The sequence below is a fragment of the Pelophylax lessonae genome (assembly GCF_965119305.1).
Source record: "Pelophylax lessonae genome assembly, chromosome: 11".
Classification (NCBI taxonomy): Eukaryota; Metazoa; Chordata; class Amphibia; order Anura; family Ranidae; genus Pelophylax; species Pelophylax lessonae.
In genome coordinates this window covers 233419003-233446450 of record NC_138778.1, presented here as the reverse complement: position 1 = coordinate 233446450, position 27448 = coordinate 233419003, and the positions used below count along the sequence as shown (strand labels likewise).

Sequence of the window (27448 nt, the reverse complement as noted above, 5' to 3'; positions counted from 1 at the left end):
GCCAGTGTCATTAGTACAGTGACAGTGCATATTTATAGCACTGATTACTGTAGTAATGTCACTGGTCCCCCCAAAAGTGTAAAAAAAATTGCCAGTTACGGTTCCGATCTGTCCGCCACAATGTCGCAGTCCCGCTAAAAATTTGCTGATCGCCGCCATTACTAGTTAAAAAAAAAAATCAATAAAAATTGCATATTTCCCCTAGTTGGTGATACAATAACTTTTGTGCAAACCAATCAATATACGCTTATTGGGTATTTTTTTTTTTAAAAAAAATATGTAGCAGAATAAAAATTGGCCTAAAAGGATGAAAAAATAGATTTTACTTTTTTTTTTTTGGAAAGGTTATATAGCATGATGTGAAAAAATGTTTTTTTTTTTTTTTTTTTTTTTTTTTTACTTTTTCAGAATTGTCGCTCTTTTTTTGATTATAGCACAAAAAATAAAAATCGCAGAGGTGATCAAAATCAAATACCACCAAAAGAAAGCTCTATTTGTGGGAAAAAAAGGACATCCATTTTATTTAGGTACAGCGTCGCACGACCGCGCAATTGTCAGTTAAAGTAACGCAGTGCCGTTTAGCAAAATATGGCCTGGTCATTAAGGGGGAAAATCTTCCGGTCCAGAAGTGGTTAAAATATCCCTCTGTCAGATAAAAATCTATTGATGGCCATCGGGACAAAATGTTTCCCCTGTTTGAAAATAGAAACTTTAAAGGCTCAGAGTGTAAAACATATAATTGTGTTTTAAAAAGCTATAATTTTTATTTGTAGAAAAGATTGTTTTATACAATACCCAAAAAAATTATATTATAAATCAGTACATATATAAAAATCAGATTATAAATCAGTACATATATAAAAATCAGATTATAAATCAGCACATATATAAAAATCAGATTATAAATCAGCACATATATAAAAATCAGATTATAAATCAGTACATATATAAAAATCAGATTATAAATCAGTACATATATAAAAATCAGATTATAAATCAGTACATATATAAGTAGAATACATCATTGCTCATAGCAAAATTACATGGTATTACTGTTACATTCGACATGCAGAGGTTGCATAAGCAAAAATCCGACGCGTTTCAGAGTTCTAAGACTCCTTCCTCAGGGAGATCTCTGCATTATTGATATGTTAAGTAACATTGTTAATGTTGATATGGTCTAAGAATAGAGAGATCATGTCATGTTATACAGAACACGTATAGAGAGATCATGTCATGTTATACAGAACACGTATAGAGAGATCATGTCATGTTATACAGAACACGTATAGAGAGATCATGTCATGTTATACAGAACACGTATAGAGAGATCATGTCATGTTATACAGAACACGTATAGAGAGATCATGTCATGTTATACAGAACAGTCTACAGCCATGGCCAAACGTTTTGAGAATGATTGATATTCACAAAGTCTGTTGCTTCAGTCTTTGTAGATCTTTTTGTCAGATGTTACTATGGGATACTGAAGTATAATTACAAGCATTCCATAAGTGTCACTACACAGGAGGATATATATAACAAAGGTTACAGGCATGCATTCATTTTCTTCTACCAGGCCCAGGCAAAGATGCAGTGTCTGCCCACACTCACTGGCGCCATTATTGGGTCTCCTGGATCCTGAATACGTGGCGCAACCCTGCCTGGAGGCAGCAGCGTGTGCGGGATTCCGTCATGCGCCAAAGGCCCGCTGGCAGGGGCAGTCACCAGCTTAGAGGTCGTGGCTGCGTCAGGGGACCCAGCCACAACCTCCAAACATCACACCAAGCAAACTTGAAAAAAATCTGACGCGGCTACCGGTGTACCAGGTGCCACCAAGCACATCCCCACCTGGAATGCATCCAAAAAAAAAGGTATAAAAGTGTCACTACTTATGCCAGAAGGTGGGGGCACATCGAAGTTACACAGTCAGGATCTCATGGACATGTTGGAATTGCACAGTAAGAAATTAGTTATTAATGCGAACCTCAGAGGGGGTCTAAAGGCACAGATACATTTATTTCTCCATTCCTCCCCAGGTGAAGCAAAGGGCTTAAAGTTCACTGCCTCATTGAGGCCTGGGATTGTGGTAGCCTTTTAGGTGATGGATCCACCTCGGCTCCCTTTGGAGGAGGAGGAGGAGTTTGTTAGTCTCCTCCTCTTGGGCTGGGGTGTACCCAATCCAAGGCCAGAAATTTGACTTTAGGACAAATACTGCCATGTATGGTGGTAACATGTCTGCCCAATGGCAGCTCCGGATTACAAATTTGCATACTACGAATGTGCCTGTAGATCCTTCTCCAAAAGTCAAGTTTGGTCTTCCCTACATAGAATGAGCCACAATCGCATAGCATAAGGTATACCACACCATAAGTTTTACAGTTGACATAGTGTTGTACCTTTAAAAATGTGTCCATTGGGCAACTCATCGACATCGACTTTTTGTTGGGGGGGGGGGATCTTAGGCAGTTGGATATAAATCCAGCCCAGCCAATCACTGACTCCCCTGAGAACAAATGTCAGAGGTGTCTGCTGGTGCCCCGAGACACGAAGACCTCCATTCGAATGGAAATCTATTGCTGGCCATCACATCTCTGGGGGGAACCATTCTATATAAATATGTAACGTACAATGGCTAAAAGGGCGTGTCCAAAGGGTGGTAATAAACAGCGCATACTCAGACTGGTCTGAGGTGGTAAGTGGGGTCCCCCAAGGCTCAGTCCTGGGACCAACCTTGTTCAATTTATTCATAAACAGCATTGAGGATGGGATCAGTAGTTCTATATCAGTTTTTGCAATGACACAAAATTAGGCAGGGCAATAACTGCACAGCATGAAGCAGATATCCTACAGAATAACCTGGACAAAATTACAGAGTGGGCAACGACATGGCAAATGAGGTTTAATGTGGAGAAGTGTAAGGTTTTGCACTTGGGGACTAAAAACATAAAAGCACAATACACGTTAGGGGGGGAAGCTTTGGGGGAATCAAAAATGGAGAAAGATCTGGGAGTCTTGGTAGAGGATAGAATAGGCAACAGCATGCAATGTCAAGTGGCAGCTGCCAAAGCCGGCACAATATTAGCATGCATAAAGAAAGGGATGTATTCCAGAGATAAGACTATAATCCTTCCACTTTATAAAACTCTGGTCCGACCACATCTGGAGTATTCTGTCCAGTTCTGGTCGCCAGTCCTCAGGAGGGATGTGTTGGAGCTGGAGAGAGTCCTGAGAAGGGCAACTAAACTAATTAGGGGATTGGAGGACCTTCATTATGAAGAGCGGCTGCAATCGCTTGATTTATTCTCCCCGGAGAAGAGACGCCTGAGAGGGGACATGATAGCAATTTATAAATATCTCAATGGTGATCTCAGCATAGAGAAAAAGCTATTCAGTCTAAAGGATTGCATGAGGACTCGAGGCCATACAATGCGATTAGAGGAGAAGCGTTTTAACCTCAGGCAACGTGGGGGGTTCTTTACTGTTAGGGCTACAAGATTGTGGAATTCTCTACCACAAGAGGTGGTTTCTGTGGGAAGTATGGTGGCTTTCAAAAGACTCTTAGACATATATCTCAAGGATCAGATCATTCAGGGCTATGAGAGATGATTACGGCCACACACACCTACACAGGTTGAACTGGATGGACTATTGTCTTTATTCAACCTCACCTACTATGTAACTATGTGAAAGAAGACTAACCCCCTTTTGGGTGGGTGGGACTTTACGGGCAACTAGTAATTATCTCTCATAGGAAAGATTAATTTAGAATAATTTATTGAGAAAAGTGATTATAAAAAAAATCATCAAGGTAATTTATATTACATATGTAACGGTATAAATAAACATGTGATACAATACAGTGTTACAGGTACACAACAGAGTCCAACGCGTTTCGAAGAATTGTATAATACCAGAATCTTCCTCAGGGAATCTGTGTATATTCCTGAAAAGCATATGCCAGAAATAAATCAAAAAAAAAAAAAATGTAAAAAGAAAAAAACAAAGCAAAATAATGGCTAAATATTCTATATCAAATCATTAACATGGATACTTTTTGTAGTTGCGACAACATATTACTCCATCTTATTGTGAGAGACATTCCTGGCTAATTAGCCATCAATAGATCAGAAACCTTATCTTATACCCTATAGAAAAATAAGCAAGAAAAGAAAAGGAAAAAGAAAGAAGCAAGCATATCGCATGGTAAGAGTTCACATACCTGCAGACCTTTGGAGCCAGAGATATCTGTCCTGAAAGGGGGGGATATATAGTAATCCCACAGTGTAGGAGCAAGAGTCAGATATTAACTCATAATATTCATTACCTAAAGATAATAATTCATTATCAGTGAAAAGGGGGGGTTGCCATAAATTTAAACCACCATATATGTAGAGGACTATGAATCAATTCACCTGTTATGATGATCAAAATGTTTAATATGTAAAAAGGGAAGAGAAAAAATTCTCTCCAAGTGTAAGAAGAAGGAAAGAGTTCCTAACAACTTGTGATGGTTATCCTCCAATGGGGGTGCCTTCAGGACTTGACAGATGGTAAATTCTGATAAAAAAAGAAGAAAAAAGAAAAACAGGGAGCCAACAGAATAAGTATATCCATTAACCACGGTAGACTATATATTATATCCTTGGTATTTCGGATGTCTTACCTCCGTATTAATGTGAAACATCCATGGTGTCTTTATTGACTTCTATGGATATAGTATTCACACGGGTATGTATAAAATCTCTATTCCAAAATGTATTCCCAGATTTTCAGGTCGATGTTGGATATTAATCTAGGACAGATACATGGATAATATATAACTTTATATGGAGGAGAAATAAATCTAACTATGTATCTATATTATACAAAATCACCCACCTGAACCTGTAATATATAATCATTTTGTATCTATGCCATGAACTGTAAAAATGATTCCAGCATTGGGGGGAAACTATTCAGTCTCGGGTCACTCGTGAAGACACATGGCCACTCTATGAAGTTGTACGAGAAAAGGTTCAACCTTAAAATGTGTAAGGGTTTTTTTTTTTTTTGCTGTTCGAGCAGTAAGGATGTGGAACACCCTTCTACAATTGGTGGTTGCAGTGGGGAATGTAGCCAATTTAGACAAATCCTTAGATGGACATCTAATTGAACACAATATTCAAGGTTATAGGAAATGGTAGGTACATAATACTTACACACACACACACACACCCAAACAGGTTGAACTGGATGGACTAATTCAACCTTAACGACTAAGTAACTATCTAAACCCCACCATATCTGTATTGTATTGATGAATCTGTAGTATCTGTATTGTACATTAAAATATTCCCCAACTATGATCCCAGACCGAAGATCTATAATTACAAACTCTTTCCAGCTCCTGGCCAACCACATCTGTACAATCTGGATCTTCCATGTGATGGATGTTTATAAGGATGTGATTGGTCCAAGAATGGGGTTACATCACCCTAATCTTACTGTGTGAGTTATAAATAAAATCCTTTTTCAGTTGGAGTACGGCATAGAGGGGCTCGGTGAAGGTGGCGGTGAAGGTGTGGAGAAGATTGACGGGGTCAGAGAGTTCGTAGAAGGAGAGCTGCCTGGCCTGGTAATCCAGATAGACTAACAACCTGTTGGAGGAAATTGCGTGAGACAAAAGTTTGGATTCACCCTTGTGCAGCATCTGATATGAGTGACCCGTTCTCCCGATCCCCCAGGACTTATCGTTTTCTCCTATCCAACCCCCTGTCCTCCTCATACTGGGGTACCCCATCCCTACCACCCATTCCCCCGATGTACTGGTCTCCACCATCCTGTAAGGCTGACCTGAAGAAAACTTATTGGTGCTCAAGACCTGAGAAGCCTCAAACCTGTTGGCAGCGTTGGGTCGTATCTGCTTCACATCGGTGGAGATGGCAGTTTTCCGGTCATTGGATATTTCTACGTTATCAGCCACAGAGTTTATATCCAGAGTTATTCCTGTAGGCTGCAACACCGGAAAATGAATGTTCTTCACTTTTATTATGTCTGCTAAACCTTTTCTTATCATCATTGATATGCCAACATGTGACCTGATTGAAGAAAGGAATTCGTCTGGTTCACACGTTTCGTTCCAGCGTAGATCCGTATCCTCCTCGAGGGGTCTATCTGAGTCCGAGTCCCGTAGGAGAGTTATTGGATCAGCCGTGTTCAGCTCCTCCAAGCGTTCAATCTTCCTGGACAGCTCGCCCATCTTTAGTTCCAGTTTCTGGATCAGATCGGAGCCCGGGTCCTCCTGCTCTGCCTCCCGGGAGAGCTCACTGCGGACTCTGTTCTCCAGGTCATCCAGTCGTTTCCTGATGTCTTCAAACAATGCAGCGACTTTGCCTTTCATGTCCTCTCTGCGTTTCCTCGCCATTCTCCTGCGATTGTTCAGATTCTGGACACTCCTTTCAGTCTTCTCTCTCTCCGCTATCAGTATCTGCAGATCGTTTCTTAGTTTCTTCTTCTTCTTCTTCTTCTCCGAAGCCACTTCCAGTCTTTCCACCTCGTATCCCCGGTGTTCTCCTTCTACCATGCAGAACATACAGATACAGGTGGAGTCCTTAGTGCAGTATAACTCCAGGATCCGGTTATGGTCGGAGCATTTTCTATTCTCCAGACCAGCAGAGGATTTCACCTTTTCAGCAATGTTAGAGAGGTCTATATTCTTCTGTAGTGAAGGTCTGCCTCGGAATCTCTTTCCTGCACTGGGGACAGCTGTAGTCTTCACCATTTCTCTCTTTGGTTCAGATATGTCTTAACCACTTGCCGACCACCCACAGTAATTTTACTGCAGCAGTACGGCTCCCTTGGGTCCAGTCACGTAGTACTACGTGACTGGAGGGGAAGGGGTTTTGGCGTCGCGCGTGCGCCCTTGGAGGCACGCTCCGGCTATGTTTAGACACAGCGGGAGTCAGGCCGTGGGAGGAGAGGCGGCGATTGTAAATGGAGAGAAAACCCGCCTGCTTATGTGAACAAAGCAGACGGATCTTCTCACTGACAGGCAGGGAGAGATCATTGAAACTGCGATCTCTGTGCCTGTCACAGAACCCCCACACACACGTCAGTAAGCATTAGGCATACATGTAACCCCTGGATCACCCCCAGTATTAACCCCTTCCCTGCCAGTGTCATTAGTACAGTGACAATGCATATTTTTAGCACTGATTACTGTAATAATGTCACTGGTCCCCCCAAAAGTGTCAAAAATGTCAGTTAGGGGTCCGATCTGTCCGCCGCAATGTCACAGTCCCACTAAAAATTGCAGATCGTTGCCATTACTAGTAAAAATAAAAACACAAAAAATGACATAAATCTTTCCCGTAGTTAGTAAACGCAAACCAATCAAAATACGCTTATTGCTTTTTTTTTTTTTTTTTTTTACCAGAAATATGTAACAGAAAACAAATTGGCCTAAAATGTTAAATATTTAGATTTTTAAAATTTTTTTTTGAGGATGTCATATAGCAGAATGTGAAAAACATTTTTTTTTTTTTTTTTCAAAATTGTCGCTCTTTTTTTGATTATAGCGCAAAAAATTAAAATTGCACAGGTGATCAAATACCACCAAAAGAAAGCTCTATTTGTGGGGAAAAAAAGGACATCAATTTAGTTTTACGACTGTGCAATTGTCCATTCAAATAAGGCAGTGCCGTATCGCAAAATAGGGCCTGGTCAGAAAGGGGGCAAATCCTTCCGGGGCTAAAGTGGTTAATACATTCCCGGCAGAAGTTGTGTCCACAGTTCAGTGTCACAGGATCGGTATAAAGGTTCAAGCAGATGGAGCACATCACATTTTCCTGCACATCTGCAGACGCCATTGTAGCCAGTATGAAGAAACGAAACTTAATAGTATTAGGAAGAAATGAAACTAAAAGGTGATATGAGAAGAATGTGCAAGCTACGGGATGTTCTTCCTGTTCTAATAATGATGACATTATTCTATCCTTGTTCTCAGAAACTCCTATTCCCTGTCACAAGGGATCTCCAAACTACGGCCCCTGGGCCACATCTGACCTACATAGTTGCCAACATTTCAAAAAAGTTGCAGGGACGCTTTTTGCTGCGCATTCAACAAGCGATCGTAAAATGTGTGTCATATGTGGGCCATTCATTAACCACTTAAGGGCCAGGCCTATTTCTGACACTTGTTGTTTACAAGTTAAAATCAGTATTTTTTGCTAGAAAATGACTTAGAACCCCCAAACATTATATATATATATATATATATATATATATATATATATACACACCGTGCATTGCAAAAGTATTCGGCCCCCTTGAACTTTTCGACCTTTTGCCACATTTCAGGCTTCAAACATAAAGATATAAAACTGTAATTTTTTGTGAAGAATCAACAACAAGTGGGACACAATCATGAAGTGGAACGAAATTTATTGGATATTTCAAACTTTTTTAACAAATAAAAAACTGAAAAATTGGGTGTGCAAAATTATTCGTCCCCCTTAAGTTAATACTTTGTAGCGCCACCTTTTACTGCGATTACAGCTGTAAGTCGCTTGGGGTATGTCTCTATCAGTTTTGCACATCGAGAGACTGAAATTTTTGCCCATTCCTCCTTGCAAAACCGCTCGAGCTCAGTGAGGTTGGATGGAGAGCGTTTATGAACAGCAGTTTTCAGTTTATTTCCACAGATTCTCGATTGGATTCAGGTCTGGACTTTGACTTGGCCATTCTAACACCTGGATATGTTTATTTGTGAACCATTCCATTGTAGATTTTGCTTTATGTTTTGGATCATTGTCTTGTTGGAAGACAAATCTCCGTCCCAGTCTCGGGTCTTTTGCAGACTCCATCAGGTTTTCTTCCAGAATGGTCCTGTATTTGGCTCCATCCATCTTCCAATCAATTTTAACCATCTTCCCTGTCCCTGATGAAGAAAAGCAGGCCCAAACCATGATGCTGCCACCACCATGTTTGACAGTGGGGGATGGTGTGTTCAGGGTGATGAGCTGTGTTGCTTTTACGCCAAACATAACGTTTTGCATTGTTGCCAAAAAGTTTGATTTTGGTTTCATCTGAGCAGAGCTCCTTCTTCCACATGTTTGGTGTCTCCCAGGTGGCTTGTGGAAAACTTTAAACAACACTTTTAATGGATATCTTTAAAAAATGGCTTTCTTCTTGCCGCTCTTCCATAAAGGGCAGATTTGTGCAGTATACGACTGATTGTTGTCCTATGGACAGAGTCTCCCACCTCAGCTGTAGATCTCTGCAGTTCATCCAGAGTGATCATGGGCCTCTTGGCTGCATCTCTGATCAGTCTTCTCCTTGTATGAGCTGAAAGTTTAGAGGGACGGCCAGGTCTTCGTAGATTTGCAGTGGTCTGATACTCCTTCCATTTCAATATTATCGCTTGCACAGAGCTCCTTGGGATGTTTAAAGCTTGGGAAATCTTTTTATATCCAAATCCGGCTTTAAACTTCTCCACAACAGTATCTCGGACCTGCCTGGTGTGTTCCTTGTTCTTCATGATGCTCTCTGTGCTTTAAACGGACCTCTGAGACTATCACAGTGCAGGTGCATTTATACGGAGACTTGATTACACACAGGTGGATTCTATTTATCATCATTAGTCATTTAGATCAACATTGGATCATTCAGAGATCCTCACTGAACTTCTGGAGAGAGTTTGCTGCACTGAAAGTAAAGGGGCTGAATAATTTTGCACGCCCAATTTTTCAGTTTTTTTATTGGTTAACAAAGCTTGAAATATCCAATAAATTTCGTTCCACTTCATGATTGTGTCCCACTTGTTGTTGATTCTTCACAAAAAATTACAGTTTTATATCTTTATGTTTGAAGCCTGAAATGTGGCAAAAGGTCGCAAAGTTCAAGGGGGCTGAATACTTTCGCAAGGCACTGTATGTGTATGTTAGTTGTTGTTTGTACCCGCAGTACACACCGACGCTGACACAAATTTAAAAATAATGAATATCTCCAGATTTTTTTTTTTTTCCATTATCAAAGGAAAACTGCCCCAAAATAGTAAAAAAAAAAATGTATGTTGTTTGCTGCTACTATACCAGGGGTAGTCAAATGTAAACTTGAAAGGTCCGCTTATTAATTTTCCATTCAGTCCAAGGTCCGGAAAAGTGACCGTCAAATTCCAAATACAGAATGCCAACAACAAAAAAAGGCATTCCCCAAAACGTGCCCCCGTCCAATGCAGAGGGACCAGAGTGCGTGCCCCCATTAATGCAGAGTGACCAGTGTGCCTTCCCCCGATTAATGCAGAGTGACCAGTGTGCGTGCCCCCATTAATGCAGAGTGACCAGTAACCCGTGCCCCCATTAATGCAGAGTGACCAGTAACCCGTGCCCCCATTAATGCAGAGTGACCAGTGACCCGTGCCCCCATTAATGCAGAGTGACCAGTGACCCGTGCCCCCATTAATGCAGAGTGACCAGTGACCCGTGCCCCCATTAATGCAAAGTGACCATTGACCCGTGCCCCCATTAATGCAGAGTGATCAGTGCCCCATGCCCCCATTAATGCAGAGTGACCAGTGACCGTGTACCCATTAATGCAGAGTTATCAGTTCCCCCATTAATGCAGAGTGACCAGTGACCCGTGCCCCCATTAATGCAGAGTGACCAGTGACCCGTGCCCCCATTAATGCAAAGTGACCATTGACCCGTGCCCCCATTAATGCAGAGTGATCAGTGCCCCCTTGCCCCCATTAATGCAGAGTGACCAGTGACCCGTGTACCCATTAATGCAGAGTTATCAGTGCCCCGTGCCCCCATTAATGCAGAGTGACCAGTGACCCGTGCCCCCATTAATGCAGAGTGACCAGTGACCCGTGCCCCCATTAATGCAAAGTGACCAGTGACCCGTGCCCCCATTAATGCAAAGTGACCATTGACCCGTGCCCCCATTAATGCAGAGTGATCAGTGCCCCGTGCCCCCATTAATGCAGAGTGACCAGTGACCCGTGTACCCATTAATGCAGAGTTATCAGTGCCCCGTGCCCCCATTAATGCAGAGTGACCAGTGACCCGTGCCCCCATTAATGCAGAGTGACCAGTAACCCGTGCCCCCATTAATGCAGAGTGATCAGTGCCCCGTGCCCCCATTAATTCAGAGTGACCAGTGACCCGTGCCCCCATTAATGCAGAGTGACCAGTGACCCGTGCCCCCATTAATGCAAAGTGACCAGTGACCCGTGCCCCCATTAATGCAAAGTGACCAGTGATTCATGCCCCCATTAATGCAGAGTGACCAGTGACCCGTGCCCCCATTAATGCAAAGTGACCAGTGACCCGTGCCCCCATTAATGCAAAGTGACCATTGACCCGTGCCCCCATTAATGCAAAGTGACCAGTGATTCATGCCCCCATTAATGCAGAGTGACCAGTGACCCTTGCCCCCATTAATGCAAAGTAACCAGTGACCCGTGCCCCCATTAATGCAAAGTGACCCATGCCCCCATGAATGCAAAGTGACCAGTGACCCGTCCACCCATTAATGCAGAGTGATCAGTGCGGATTAGAGCACTGCATGATTACAAAAAGCCAAGTCATCAGCGGGGGGGGGGGGGGGGGAGAATGGAGAGGATCGGAGTGGCTGTGTCTTACACTGGCAGCGCCGCATGATTACAAAAAGCCAAGTTCTTCTGCTTACCCGGCGGAGAGGCTGTCATACGAAGTCCTGTCTCCTGGACCGGCTCCTATCATAGAAGTCACCAGTGTTCTGTCTATCATAGGTAAGAGCCGGCCCAGGAGGCGGGACTTCGTATGACAGCCTCTCCGCCGGGTAATCAGAAGAACTTGGCTTTTTGTAATCATGCGGCGCTGCCAGTGTAAGACACAGCCACTCGATCCTCTCCATTCTCCCCCCCCCCCCCTGCTGATGACAGAAGGAAGGAGACCACTTCGGTGGTCCAGATTTAAGTGCGTGTGGGTCCGGAGGCGGCCCGGAGTCCACCTATTGAGGACCCCGGTACTATACCCTTACACCAAAGAACAACCCAAAATTAATTCTCCTGTTTTATTATCCCGCCCCCTCCCCCCTCCATTGTGTTTAGCTGGTTAGTGGGCATGGAGGGAGGGAGTGGGCTGTCATTTACCACTCTGTATCGGCCCACATGTGGGGCTTTATAGTCACATGGGCTGCTCAGATGTCATAGGGAGGAAATGCTCAGCATAGAAACTCACTGATAACTGAGCATGTGCCGAGCTGCCACCACTGCTCTGCTAAATCCATAGCTGAATTGGGGACATGGACAGAAGGGGGAGATAGAGAGCAGCAGAATACAGAGAATCTCATAGTGATGACCAGCATTGGAATACACCATTTATTCATTGTTTTTTACGATGGGAGTTTAGTGACACTTTAACTGTATCTGAGCACCACAACCCGAAAACATTTTTTAAACAAGTTCTAAAGGCTGAAGGTTTTTTTTCCTTCATGCATTGTATACAGAACAGACCCCCCCCCCCCTCTTTACTTACCTTAAACCCAATATTCATCCAGAAATGTGCCCGAGAGCAGAGGTTCTCCTGGCTCTCTCTTCTAATTGGCTCAGACACAGCAGTGGGAGGCATTGGCCCCTGTTGCTGTCAATCACAGCCATTCTCTGTGTGTCTATAACAGGGGGTCTTCAAACTACGGCCCCTCCAGTTGTTCAGGAACTAAAATTCCCATCATGCCTAGTCATGTCTGTGAATCTCAGAGTTTTACAATGCCTCATGGGATGTGTAGTTCCGCAGCAGCTGGAGGGCCGTAGTTTGGGGTTCCCTGGTCTATCAGAACGAGTACACACGAGTGCCCCAAAGCAAGCTGGGGCCACATTGGAAGAAGAGGTTTTGGACACTAACAATAAGGATCGGGGGAGAATAAGGATCGGGGGAGATTACAATGTAACGAACATCGATACATATAAAGTTCCCTGTTTTGAGTCTTAAAACTGCATGTTAAAAAAAAAAAATTTATTATAAAAATAAGAGAGAAACCTAAAAGTAAGTTTACGATTTCTGTATTGGAAAGCAGTCATAGCCACTTTGGGCTGCATGCAGCCCGTGGGCCGCTGTTTGGACACCCCTGCTTTAATTGATTTCACAATCATGAGAGGTAATCCGGTCGGCCCAGATTGTAGAAGTCCAGTTCCGGGTGGATGGCGGAGGGTTCAATCACACTCTGGGGGTTCCATATAAAATCAATAATTACCAAAAATATTTATAAAATGAAGCCGCGTACTCATTTGTGTGATACAGAGTTACATTTTATTAAACGTCATAAAGATACATTGTTCCAAATATATTGTTTACAGTATATACCCATCACATATACTATATCTAAACAGACTGTATGCTGATTGGACGTTTCAGATGCCAGTAATCACATTGACATTGATATCACACATTATTATTCCTGAGCACACAATATATGTGAAGACAGACACCCCAACATTGACTTGTTTGGGGGGTCAGTGGCAGTTGGATACAAGCCCAGCCAATCACTGGCCCCCCTGAGAAAGGAATGTCAGATCTCTGCTGGTGCCCCGAGACATGGCGACCTCCAATCAGATGCAAATTGATGGCCATCACATCTCTGCGGGGACCCTTCTGTATAAAACTGTAACCTAAAATATCAGTGTAATAATATTATATCTAAAAAGTATCTATAGTAACACAAGTAATGTATTGTATTATAGTGTATCTATAGTAATATCTATAGTAATACAAAATCACCCACCTGAACCTGTAACACAGTATATAGTAATTTAGTATCTATATAATGAGCCTTAACCAGCCCTTCCCTAAATGTATACAAGATATATAGTTCTACTCTAAGAAAGCTCATACCCCCCCCCCCCCCCCCAAACATATATTTATTTTATTGATTATTGATGAACAAAATGGTTTTGGTCAGCTCATATAAATCTGTAATATCTCCCTACCCCCCCCCCCAACCTGACCTTGTTGGGGGGTCAGTGGCAGCTGAACATAAATCCAGCCCAGCCAATCACAGGTTCTCCTGAGATTAAATGCCATTGGTTTCTGATGGTGCCCCGAGATATGAAAATCTATAATGGCCGTCACATCTGTATGGGGGCCCTTTTATATAGAATTGTTATCCTTGGACCAAACTTCCATGAAGTTATCACATTAAAGTCGGTGTGACGGGGAATTCCAAACTTCGCAGGTAACAAGGTTGGCAGGGATGCTGGTGGCCTAATGTGGCCACATGGTCATTAAGACAATGGCATTGGCCAGTGTTAGGCCAATGATGTCACCAGCATCCTCACCTTTGTTAAATAGGGCTGTGGGGGGAATTCCTGGAGGCAACTGATTGGCCTTGGGGCCTGCTATTGTGTGAAGCTTCCCAAACTGGATTGGCTCCAAACCTTAGCTAGTTACTAAACTGTAACATAAAAAGTCAGTTTATTATTAGCCTATAATATATTATATATATCTATGGTATTCCAAAATGACACCCCTAAGCCTAAAACCTTCTTTTCCCAAAATCTAGAAGATACATATTGTTCCCCACCATGCCTGTATTTTATATATAGAATTGTGTATGAATAAAATGATTATGATCTGCTCAGCTAAATCCTTAATTAATCCATTCTACTTTATAATATTCCTCAGCTATAATCACATAATGAAGATATACATAAAACATAACATATAATTTCTACCCAGTGCCAGGCCACCTACATTAGGATCCTATGTGAGACTGAGGTCTATACAGACGTTATTGGGCAAAGCTTCTGACCTTCAGCCAGCTTCAGATCCCTTAACCTACTGCATTGCCTCCCAGCTTCCATAGTGCCCCCAACCTCCCATAATTGCCTTCAATGCCCCCAACCTCCCATAATTGACTGCAGTGCCCCTCAACATCCCCCCCCCCAGTGTCCCCCCTGCCCTCCCCGCAGTGCTACCCAACCTTTCATAATTGCGGGCATTGAACCTCGATCGTCCACGGTGTCCCCCCTCCCCTCCCTGCAGTGCTACCCAACCTCCTATACTTGCTGGCATTGAACCCTGATCCCCTCAGTGTCCCCCTTCCTCTCCCTGCAGTGCTACCTGACCTCACATAATTGCTCGAATCCCCCCCCCCCATTGCTCCCTGGCCTCCCATAATTGCGCACAGTGCCCCTCCCATCCCTGCGTTGCTACCCGGCCTCCCATAGTAGCCCACAGTGCCCCTCAATCCCCACAGTGTCTCCCCCTCCTCTCCCTACAGTGCCTCCCAATCTCCCACACTGCCTCCTAGCCTGCAAAGCCTACCACCTCTTGGATCCACCCCCCCCTCCAGAAACCTCATATCCTACAGGGCCACCAAATCTGATGAAGACCCCTAACCCCCTTCAGAATCCCCGTCCTCCCCACTATGACACCCAGCCCCACCCAGAGACTTCCAGCGTTCTAATGCATATTTTGGGTTCCCATTTTTTTTGTTTACTGTTGGGACATGGAAGGTTGTACAGGGCCTTGGTCTCATTAGGGCTGATAACCACCAATCTAGAGTACCTTAATCTGGCTGTGTGACCCTTCCTCTCCCAATTGGAACACGGCATGGAGGGGCTCGTTGAATTTGGTGGTGAAGGTTTGGAGGAGTCGGACGGGGTCACACAGCGCATAGAAGGACAGACGTCCGGCATCATAATCCAGACAGACTCCAAAGCTGTTACAGGGAACCATGTCTGACAGATGTTTGGAGTTACGGTTGTGCTGTATGTGATATGAATCATAAAACTTCTTGAGAGCCCAGGACTTCTCACTTTCTCCTATCCAGCCCCGTCCTTTACTTATACTGGGATAGCACATACCTATAGCCCAGTTCCCTGATGTGCTAGTCTCCACCACCCAGTAATGTCGCCCTGAAGAAAACATATTGGTGCTTAAAACCCGACAAGTCTCAAACCTTCCTCTGGGTCTTGGGCGCATCTGATTCACATTGGTTGGCCTGGCATTTTTCAGGTCATCAGAGATTTGCACATCATTGGCTGCTGTATTCCTATCCAGGGTTATTCCTGTAGGCTGCAGCACAGGGAACAGATCGTCCTTCATTTTTACTATATCTGTTAAACCTGCATGTAAAATCATTGAAACGAGGAATTCATCCTGTTCCCACTTCTCTTCTTGTAGATCCATGACCTCTTCAGTACTTTCATCCCTTAGCCATTCTGTTTGATTGGTTGTATTATACAGCTCTTCAGGCTGAACCATCTTACTTAATAGCTCGGCCTTCTTTGTCTCCAGCTCCTGGATTAAATTGGAGGCCGAGGACCGCTCTGCCTGCCTGGAGACCTCACTGCGGACCCTCTTTTCCAGGTCTTCCAGCTGTTGCCTGATGTCTCTAAACAGTGTACCGACTTTATCTGTGATGTCCCCTTTATTTTTTTTTTACCCTTCTGCGATGGTCATACAGATTGTTGAGTTTTCTCTCAGTGTTCCTGAAGACCTCTTCCATCTTCTTCACCTGGTGTCCTTGGTGTCCATCATGCCTGCACAACACACAGATACAAACTTTATCCTCATTGCAGTAAAACTCCAGAATCTTGTTATGGATGGAGCATTTCCTGCTCTTCAGGTCATTGGTGGGCTTCATAAGGACATGTTCAGGTGAAATGCTGTGTCTTTTTAGGTGATCTTCACAGAGATGAGCCTCACAATGCAGACAGGATTTCACAGCTGGAATGTGACTGTCCAAACATTGAGTGCAGAAGATCACTGGCGGGTTGATGTTCTTCTTTTAGATCTCTCAGCATAGTTATTGAAATCTCGAATCCTCTGCAGCTCAGATCCACTTTGAGATCCCTTTCCGCACTTAGGACAGCTGTAACATTCATTGTCTTGATCTTGTGTATCCAGAACTTGTGTAATACATTCCCAGCAGAAGTCGTGCTCACAATTCAGTGTCATGAGGTCGGTGTAAGTTCTCCTGCAGTTGCAGCACCTTGGCTCCTCGATCATCCCCACAGACGCCATTGTAAGAGAAATGGGTAAATGAAACGAAACAATCTGTACCAAAACATTCAGGGCGTAGTCTTTTATATAACCGGATTAAAATGTATCCAAATGATCTGAGTAAGCGAAACTTTGTTTATAAACCAGTTTGGGCAGTGGTATGTTTAGACTTGTGTATGAGGAATAGACTACCCCCAAGCCAACACCCTTTTCAATATGACCCCTCCAGGACTTGGTCAGTTAAAGGATAAGTCCACCCTAAAACTAAAATCCCGGCATCTATAGATCTCCACATTCTATCACTAACCTGTCTAGCCCTGTAAAGAAGAAATCGGTATACTTACCTTTTTTGAAGCCGATCCGAAGCTCTGCAGAGGACACGGCCAACAACTGAGGTGAAATGAATGGGATCGCTTCTTGGCCTTTTGGCTAAGATCAAGTGTAGTATCTGTTCTTATCGGTTGGTATGGACCTTGATGGTTAATATCAGCAGGGGCTGAAATGATCCAGGGCGCTACAGGAGAATCTGGGGTACTGGGAAGTAGGTACTGTCAGAGAAAGCCGGATGGGTCCGTTGCCTCCTGATTTGAATGGGATCCGCCCCTATCAGTTTAAAGGAAACGAGAAAGCCAGTTTCGCCAATTTCCGGTTAGTACTGCTCCTGGATGTAATTGGTAAGGAATGGCGACAGCGGTGGGAGGGCCTTTCCTCCTGGGTTGAATCTGGCCTTGCATGGGGGGGGGGGGCCTTGTCCCCAGTTAAAGGCAGGCTCTCCCTAAGCTATCCACGTTCCAAGCCTCCTGGTAGGGATGGGCTACACCGGGTCTGGCCGGAGGTTGAGACCGAAAAAAGCCCGTGGTGTACGTGCCCCTGGGGTGGCAGCCCAGGGGTGCCTTAATTCTCACTGGTGAGGGGCAGCTCACCTGCAGTTTTTCGGCACCTTGGTCACTGCACCACACACACTTTTTTCACACCTCCCTCTTGGGACTGGCCTTTTGGCTTGGACCAGAGGAATTTTTGTTCCTGGCCGGAAGGCCTGTCATGGTACCTCACTATGGCACAAAGCACTTTCCCCACTTCCCCTTCCCCACCTTTTTGTTTGTGTGTGTTTTTCTTTGTTGTAGTGTCACTGCACTTTCACCTTTTTTTTCCCATGCATGACGAGTAGGGTGTGGTCCATGGGCCTGCCTTGAAAGTCTTGGGAGGGGGTGAATATGGCCTTTTGGCTTAGTTCGCCCTCTCTCATGGGGTCTCCCTTCGGGGGATCCCCACCTAGTACTTGAGGTGGGCTGTTTCGGCAGTCCTCCCAGAGAACGGGGTTTGTCTGGTTTCGGCCAGGCAGACCATTGGAAGTACCTCAGTCCCTGTCAGGAGTCTTGCGCCCCGGGGGATCAAGGTCAGGGTCCAACCTCTTCGGAGGGAAGACCATTTCGCACACCCTGTGCACTTTTTGTGTTTCCCATGTTTGCGTGTGTGCACTTTTTTATGCACCAGGTGATAGTCTTAAAGCGGAGTTCCGGCCTCAAATACCTTTTTTAACTAAAAATACCCCTATAATAATCCATCGCCATTTACAGAACCGCTATTCTCATACTTACAAGGTGTACGGTATTGGATTTTAGTCAAAATCTTACATTTTAAAAACGCTGTCTGGGCGCGGCCATCTTGGATGTGGGCATCTGAAGCCGCAGTGTAATCTGCTGTGCCCTTCTTCCTGATTCCAGGGAGTGTTCTGGGAGTTTTTCCTGATTCCAGCCTCCTGGGAGTGATGACAAACAGCTCCCAGGATGCAATGCAAAGGAGGCAGTGATGTCAGCGGCCGCGGCCACAGAAGGGGGAGAAGGAGGAAGTACAATAAAAAATGCCCTGAAAATAAGGTAAGGGACCCCCGAAAAAAATTGAAAATGCCCAATTGTTGATCAGCATAGCGAGCACTCCAGGAATCACTAAAGTTGCTAAATAGGCCGGAACTCCGCTTTAAGTGTGTTCACACACCACAGGCTTTAAAAAAAAAAAAAATGAATGGGATCGCTTCTCGGCCTTTTGGCTAAGATCAAGTGTAGTATCTGTTCTTATCAGTTGGTATGGACCTTGATGATTAATATCGGCAGGGGCTGAAATGATTCAGGGCGCTCCAGGAGAATCTGGGGGACTGGGAAGTAGGCATGGTCAGAAAAAGCCAGATGGGTCCATTGCCTCCTGATTTCAATGGGATCCGCCCCTATCAGTTTAAAGGGAGCGAGAAAGCTGGGAGAGGACGGTTAGTATTGCTCCTGGATGAAATTGGTAAGGAACTGGGATGGCGGTGGGAGGGCCTTTCCTCCTGGGTTGATTCTGGCCTTGCAAAAGCCTTGTCCCTAGTTGAAGGCAGGTTCTCCCTAAGCTGTCTACATTCCAAGCATCCTGGTTGGGATGGGCTACGCCTACACCGGGTCTGTCCGGGGGCCGAGACCAAAAGAAGCCCGTGGTGTATGTGCCCCTGGAGTGGCAGCCCAGGGGTGCCGTAATTCTCACTGGTGAGGGGCAGCTCGCCTTGAGTTTTTGGCACCTTGGTCACTGCACCACACACACTTTTTTTTATTCCTGGCCGAGGGGCCTGTCAAGGTCTTGCACCTTGACACTACCAGCACTTCTCCCCTTCCCCTTCCCCACTTTTTTTTTTTTTTTTTGTTGTGTGTTCACGTTTGTCCCTTTTGGTTGTCACTGGCACGACCAGTACGGCGTAGGTCCTCGGACCTGCCCTGAAAGTCTTGGGAGGGGGTGGATAGCCTTCTGGCTAAGTTCACCCTCTCTCATGGGGTCTCCCTTCGGGGGAGCCCCACCTAGTACTTGGGGTGGGCTGTTTCGGCAGTCCCCCTGGAGAACGGGGTCTGCCTGGTCTCAGCTGGGCAGGCCATAGTGAGTACCTCAATCTCTGTCAGGAGTCTTGCTCCCCAGGGAATCAGGGTCAGGGCCCTTCCTTTTCGGAGGAGGTCCGTGTGTATGCCTTGTGAACTTTTTGTGTGTCTCACATTTGCGTGTGTGCACTTTTTTAAGCACCGGGTGTTAGTTCGAGTGTGTTTCACACACCACGGGCTTTAAAAAAAGGAAATGAATGGGATGTGACGTCACCCATAGACTTACTATGGGGCTTCCGTTGGCTGTGTCCTCTACACCCCCCTCCACAGTGAAGTCCGGCTGACAGCTCAGTGTGAGATCGGGTCGGATCGGCTTAGAAGAAAGGGAAGTATACGGATTTCTTCTTTACAGGGCTAGATAGGTTAGTGATAGAACTTGGGGATCTGTAGATGCAGTGGAGATCTGTAGATGCAGTGGAGTTCTATAGATGCAGTGGAGTTCTATAGATGCAGTGGAGTTCTATAGATGCAGTGGAGTTCTATAGATGCAGTGGAGTTCTATAGATGCAGTGGAGTTCTATAGATGCAGTGGAGTTCTATAGATGCAGTGGAGTTCTGTAGATGCAGTAGAGTTCTGTAGATGCAGTAGAGTTCTGTAGATGCAGTAGAGTTCTGTAGATGCAGTAGAGTTCTGTAGATGCAGTGGAGTTCCGTAGATGCAGTGGAGATCTGTAGATGCAGGGATTTTAGTTTTAGGGTGGACTTATCCTTTAACAATAACATTTGTTTGGTATAAGGTAAAGCCTTGCTTATGGCCCTATGTAATCACTCCCTAGGGCAGTGATGGGGAACCTTGGCACCCCCAAAGGTTTTGGAACTACATTTCCCATGATGCTCATGGACTCTGCAGTGTAGATGAGCATCATGGGAAATGTAGTTCCACAACATCTGGAGTGCGCCATCACTGCCCTAGGAGCTCACTTAACCGTTTGATTGCCCCCTGATGTTAACCACTTCCCTGCCAGCAGTGTTAATTTGGTCGACTAAAATGTTTTCGTTGACTAAATTAACACAATTTTAGTTGACTAAAATATGACTAAAACTAAAACAATTCAGATGACTAAAATACGACTAAAACTAAAATGGCATTTTTAAAGAAAAAAATCTGCGCTTAGGATAAATGAAAGAAAGTATGGAGGTGTTGACTGCAGCCTACCTTTTAATTGTTCACACAAGTGAACAACGGAATGGAAAATTGGGTGGGGATGTAAATGGCGCTGTCAAATATCTAAAGGTGTATGGATACAATAAATAGATAAATAATGATTGCACTGTCCCTAGCAAATGTGTGAATAAAAAAAATGCAATCTCTTGGTGTAAAACATCACATATATACAGGTATGACAAGAAAACAGTGGTAATAAAAATAGAAATAATCCTCCTACAACAATATAAAGTGACTGACTGTCTATTGGTCAATACTTCCAATCTATAGAATGAACCAAGTATAGTGCAAATGGCAATCAGGATACAGGAAAAAAAGTGCCGTAGTGACCAATTGTGAGTGAGCTCCTCCAATCACTGGAGCAAGTTGCAAAGGGGCAAGTGCAAATAAAATTTATCACTGATAATAATCGAAATAAAAAGTGCTACTATTTTGTAGTGCAAAGTGATGCGATACCGAAGTCGCATAAAAGAACGGGAACAGAAGTGAATAAGCTCTAATAGATGGAACAAGCCCATCATGTATCCATGTATGTGAAAAATGTAAAATTTGCCCCAAGCCCCCGGAGTACTTTATAGAGGACAATGAAATATTCTTCCCGTATATCCGTTATTTCTCACTTTGATGTTCACAGAGGGGAAACATTTACTTGGAACCCTTTTAGTAAATTAGAGGGGTGGGGGGTTGGGTTAGCGAAGGACAAGGGGCACTTTACTGTAAGGGAGTGATAACTTGGGGAAGAACTCTGTGCACCCCCCCCCCCCCCACCCTTCCCTGGGTACCCTGATCATGTGATTCTATTAATGGTCAGCTCCCTTACCCAGTCCCGGGGCAGGTTTCATCTAGTGCGCGGGGCAAGGATGCGTAATCGCAGCCCCTTCCCCATTGTTCATGCATGCCTTAGAATAAGTTTACTGCCTTGTATCCATTCTCACTCCCTTTGCTCTGCTGTGCCCAGGGCATCTGTCCCTCCTGCCCACACCTTGTCCCAGCCCTGCCACTGTGGATCAGGTGACTCTGGATCACTTGCGCCCGAGACATCTGTCCCTCCTGCCCACCCCTTGTGCCCGGGCATCTGTCCCTCCTGCCCACCCCTTGTGCCCAGGGCATCTGTCCCTCCTGCCGACCCCTTGTGACCGGGGAATCTTTCCCTCCTGCCCACCCTTGTCCCAGTCTTGCCACTGTGGATCAGGTGACTCTGGGTCACTTGCTCCCGGGGCATCTGTCCCTCCTGCCCACCCCTTGTGCCCGGGGCATCTGCTCCTCCTGCCCACCCCTTGTCCCAGTCTTGCCACGGTGGATCAAGTGACTCTGGGTCACTTGCGCCCGGGGGCATCTGTCCCTCCTGCCCACCCCTTGTGCCCAGGGCATCTGCACCTCCTGCCCACCCCTTTTCCCGGTCCTGCTACTGTGGATCAGGTGACTCTGGGTCACTTGCGCCCGAGACATCTGTCCCTCCTGCCCACCCCTTTTCCCGGTTTTGCTACTGTGGATCAGGTGACTCTGGGTCACTTGCGCCCGAGGCATCTGTCCCTCATTGCCCACCCCTTGCGCCCGGGCATCTGGCCCTCCTGCCCACCCCTTCTCCCATTCCTGCCACTGTGGATCAGGTGACTCTGGGTCACTTGCGCCTGGGGCATTTAACCCCTCCTGCCCACCCCTTGTCCCATTTTTGCCACTGTGAATCCAGTGAGACTGGGTCACTTGTGCCTGGGGCATCTGTCCCTCCTGCCCACCCCTTGTGCCCGGGGCATCCTCACCTCCTGCCCACCCATTGTGTCTGGGGCATCTGGTCCTCCTGCCCACCCTATGTCCCATTCCTGCCACTGTGAATCCGGTGAATTTGGGTCACTTGTGCTTGGGGCATCTGTCTCTCCTGCCCACCCCTTGTGCCCGAGGCATCTGTCTCTCCTGCCCACCCCTTGTGCCCGTGGCATCCTCTCCTCCTTCCCACCCCTTGTCTAATCCTCACTGTGGATCAGGTGACCCTTGGTCACTTTCTCTGTGTATTATGATCACTGTAAAGTAGGAGGAGACGGTGGCGCCAGGTCGGCGATGCGGCTCTCTCCAGCATTATTTCTCGCTCTTTGTTGACTCAGAAATCCCTTGGCGCTCTAAACTCCTAAAATCTCCTAAAAGCTCGTTTTATTGTGTCCCAGATGTACCGGCCGGCTAATGCACGCAATCTCCGTCTCCTCCATTAGTCTGTGTAATGCACAGGAAAACATTTCATTAAGAAAAGACAAAAAATGGGAAAAATCTCATTTCCAGCCATTTTCTGCACTCATTAGGGAAAGTGGCGGTCAGTGCGCTAAGTAGCGGTGAGAGGCGGGGAGAGCCGAGGGGAGTCACAAGATTCACCTTTCCTATCACTCTGCACTTTAGTAACAAAACGTTACACATTTATAGATTTAAATCTGTTACAAACTATCTGAAAGGGAAAATCAGGCTTTGGACGGGAGGGAGTTTTATACGTTGACGTTCATGTTTCGTCTTCTGGAATCTCGGTGAGCTTTGTGTATTCCTTCCAGATCTGTGCAATCCTCCAAGGTGAGACTTCCTGTAATAAAGACAGCTCACTGCTCTGCTCTCTCCTCCTGCAGAGGGACAGGTCTTGTCTCCTCCCCCCCTCCTGTAGTTTCATGCAGGCAGCCTGTAGGGGGTGGGGTCTTGTGGGCCCCTCCCATAGCTCTGCTCTCTCTCTCTTCTTGTTCAGTGTGATCGGTCTTGTCTCCACCCCCTGTAGTTTTCTGTAGTGGGTGGAGACTGTAGGGATAGAGACTGTTGGGCCCCTCCAACAGCTCTGTTCTCTCTCATTATGCAGGGAGACTGATCTAGTCTCCGCCCTCCTCCTGTAGTTTTTCTGTATTGGGTGGAGCCTGCTCAGCCCCTCCTACAGCTCTGCTCTTTCTCCTTGTGCAGGGAGACTGGTCTTGTTACTACCCCCCTATAGTTTTCTGTAGTGGGTGGAGCTTGTTGGACCCCCTCCCACAGCTATGCTCTCTCTCCTCATGCAGGGTGAGTATATTGTCCCCGCCCCCCTAGTTTTCTGTAGTGGGTGGAGCTTGTTGGACCCCTCCCACAGCTCTGCTCTCTCTCCTTCTGCAGGGTGACTGGTCTTGCCCCACCCCTCCTGTAGTTTTCTGTAGTGGGTGGAGCCTGCTGGGCCCCTCCTACAGCTCTGCTCTCTCTCCTTGTGCAGGGAGACTGGTCCTGTCTCCACCCCTCCTGTACCTTTCTGTAGGGGCTGGGGTTTGCTGGGGCCCTCCCACCGTACTGCTTTCTGCCACCTCCTGTAGTTTTCTGTAGTAGGTGGAGCCTGCTGGGCCCCTCCCACAGCTCTGCTCTTTTTCCTCATGCAGGGTGACTGGTTTTGTCTCCGCCCCTCCTGTTCTGTAGTGGGTGGATCTTGTTGGGCCCCTCCCACAGCTCTACTCTCCTTGTGTAGGGTGACTGGTCTTGTCTCCACCCCCTCCTGTGGTTTTCTGTAGTGGGTGGAGCCTGCTTGGCCCCTCCTATAGCTCTTCTCTGCACAGACTATAAGCAGCACAGTTATGTCACTGCTACTTTTACATGGTAATATCTGGGGTTGTCTGGTGAACAGAAAGTGGATTGATATCCTTTGTAGCTATTGAGGAAAGGATTTGAATAAAAGTTTTTGTGGTGGGAGTTGGGTTATAAATCAATGATCTGTATTGGGGAATAGATGTCATATTAATGTCTCCACTTATAAAATTAGATATGAAAAGTTACAATGTTTCAGCTTTAAAGATCTAATTTCCCCGGACAACGTATCGATTATTTCTGTCCCGTCTCTTACCTGCAGCCACAGCTGTCCTCTTCACAGCGAGATCTGCCGCTAATATAATAACGCTGATAAATACGCTCATCACTGATTGGGTCATTACCCCGCTAAACGCCGCCACAGCCTTCTGTATATGGAGAGTCTGAGCTGTGCCGTGCTTTATATACTCAGCGGCATCTGGAAGGTGACAGTGTGATTACTGCAGATATATATATACTCTATATACAGTATCTGACAAAAGTAAGTACACCCCTCCCATTTTATTCTATCTTTTCATGTGACAACACTGAAGAAATGAGACTTTGCTACAATGTAAAGTAGTGAGTGTACAGCTTGTATAACAGTGTCAATTTACTGTCCCCTCAAAATAACTCAACACACAGCCATTAATGTCTAAACTACTGGCAACAAAAGTGAGTACACCCCTAAGTGACAATGTCCAAATTGGGCCCAAAGTGTCAATATTTTGTGTGGCCACCATTATTTTCCAGCACTGCCTTAACCCTCTTGGGCATGGAGTTCACCAGAGCTTCACAGGTTGTCACTGGAGTCCTCTTCCCCTCCTCCATGATGACATCACAGAGCTGGTGGATGTTAGAGACCTTCCCCTCCTCCACCTTCTGTTTGAGGATCCCCACAGATGCTCAATAGGGTTTAGGTCTGGAGACGCTTGGCCAGTCCATCACCTTTACCCTCAGCTTCTTTAGTAATGCAGTGGTCATCTTGGAGGTGTTTGGGGTCGTTATGTTGGAATACTGCCCTGCGGCCCAGTCTCTGAAGGGAGGGGATCATGCTCTGCTTCAGTATGTCACAGTACATGTTGGCATTCATGGTTCCCTCAATGATCTGTAGCTCCCCAGTGCCGGCAGCACTCATGCAGCCCCAGACCATGACACTCCCACCACCATGCCTGACTGTAGGAAGACACACTTGTCTTTGTACTTCTCACCTGGTTGCCGCCACACACGCCTGACACCATCTGAACCAAATAAGTTTATCTTGGTCTCATCAGAGCACAGGAGATGGTTCCAGTAATCCATGTCCTTAGTCTGCTTGTCTAATTGCAGCAGAAGTTTTTTTTTTTTTTCCTTTTAAAGGGGAAATTAATTTTTTTAAATGATTTTTTACTGGAAAATGGCTTTACCAAATGCATATAAAAGGTGCTGACTTGTATTGAGGGGATTAGAATCAGAAAGTATGTGAAAGAAACCCATCCGAGTTATGATTTCTGATCATTCCTATTGAAAATGCTCTTTGCCTGGCTGTCCTTATCCAGCAGCTTCAGCGCACTGACCTGCAGATCAGAGGACGGGTTCATTGGCCGTTAGGTTGGAGAGAAGTTAAGTCCTTTGCATTCACTCTGAAGACGAGGATGGAAGGGAAATGATGCAGCGATATAAAAGTATCCGATGTGATTAATTAGAAGGTGAGGAGACATCCCCGAATATTAGTCAGACATTTACCTGTCTGTCACCGGGCCCCACAGGGTGGGAAGGGGCCACACTTACACCTGGAGGTCCGCTGACAGTGACTATGGAGAGATCGGTGTGGAGGTACATCAGGCATTTGTGCGTCCCGTCACACTGTCACCCTGCGTCTCCCGGGAGTGACACTGCGACTTCTACCTGCAGGGAATTCCCGGAGGTCTCACCTGGCATCAGATGTCTGTCATCTCCCGGGAGTGACTCTGCGACTTCTACCTGCAGGGACTTCCCAGAGATCTCACCTGGTATCAGATGTCTGTCATCTCCCGGGAGTGACTCTGCGACTTCTACCTGCAGGGACTTCCCAGAGATCTCACCTGGCATCAGATGTCTGTCATCTCCAGGGAGTGACTCTGCGACTTCTACCTGCAGGGACTTCCCAGAGATCTCACCTGGCATCAGATGTCTGTCATCTCCCAGGAGTGACACTGCGACTTCTACCTGCAGGGAATTCCCGGAGATCTCACCTGGCATCAGATGTCTGTCATCTCCCGGGAGTGACTCTGCGACTTCTACCTGCAGGGATTTCCCGGAGATCTCACCTGGCATCAGATGTCTGTCATCTCCCGGGAGTGACTCTGCGACTTCTACCTGCAGGGAATTCCCGGAGATCTCACCTGGCATCAGATGTCTGTCATCTCCCGGGAGTGACACTGCGACTTCTACCTGCAGGGAATTCCCGGAGGTCTCACCTGGCATCAGATGTCTGTCATCTCCCGGGAGTGACACTGCGACTTCTACCTGCAGGGAATTCCCGGAGGTCTCACCTGGCATCAGATGTCTGTCATCTCCCGGGAGTGACACTGCGACTTCTACCTGCAGGGACTTCCCAGAGATCTCACCTGGCATCAGATGTCTGTCATCTCCCGGGAGTGACACTGCGACTTCTACCTGCAGGGAATTCCCGGAGATCTCACCTGGCATCAGATGTCTGTCATCTCCCGGGAGTGACACTGCGACTTCTACCTGCAGGGAATTCCCGGAGGTCTCACCTGGCATCAGATGTCTGTCATCTCCAGGGAGTGTCACTGCGACTTCTACCTGCAGGGAATTCCTGGAGATCTCACCTGGCATCAGATGTCTGTCATCTCCCGGGAGTGACACTGCGACTTCTACCTGCAGGGAAT

The 27448-nt window shown here is 45.9% G+C and overlaps 1 protein-coding gene and 1 pseudogene across 2 annotated transcripts in view; one reads left to right on the top strand and one right to left on the bottom strand.

The window, feature by feature from the left end:
* Positions 1-27448, top strand: part of PRKCA (protein kinase C alpha) — a 425544-nt gene that overhangs the window by 162382 nt on the left and 235714 nt on the right. The gene's annotated exons all lie outside the window — the stretch shown is intronic.
* Positions 15487-22807, bottom strand: LOC309566953 (zinc finger protein RFP-like; annotated as a pseudogene). The gene is made up of 2 exons: positions 22793-22807; positions 15487-16749 (listed from the first exon to the last, which is right to left on the bottom strand). The product of its transcript is annotated as a zinc finger protein RFP-like (transcript).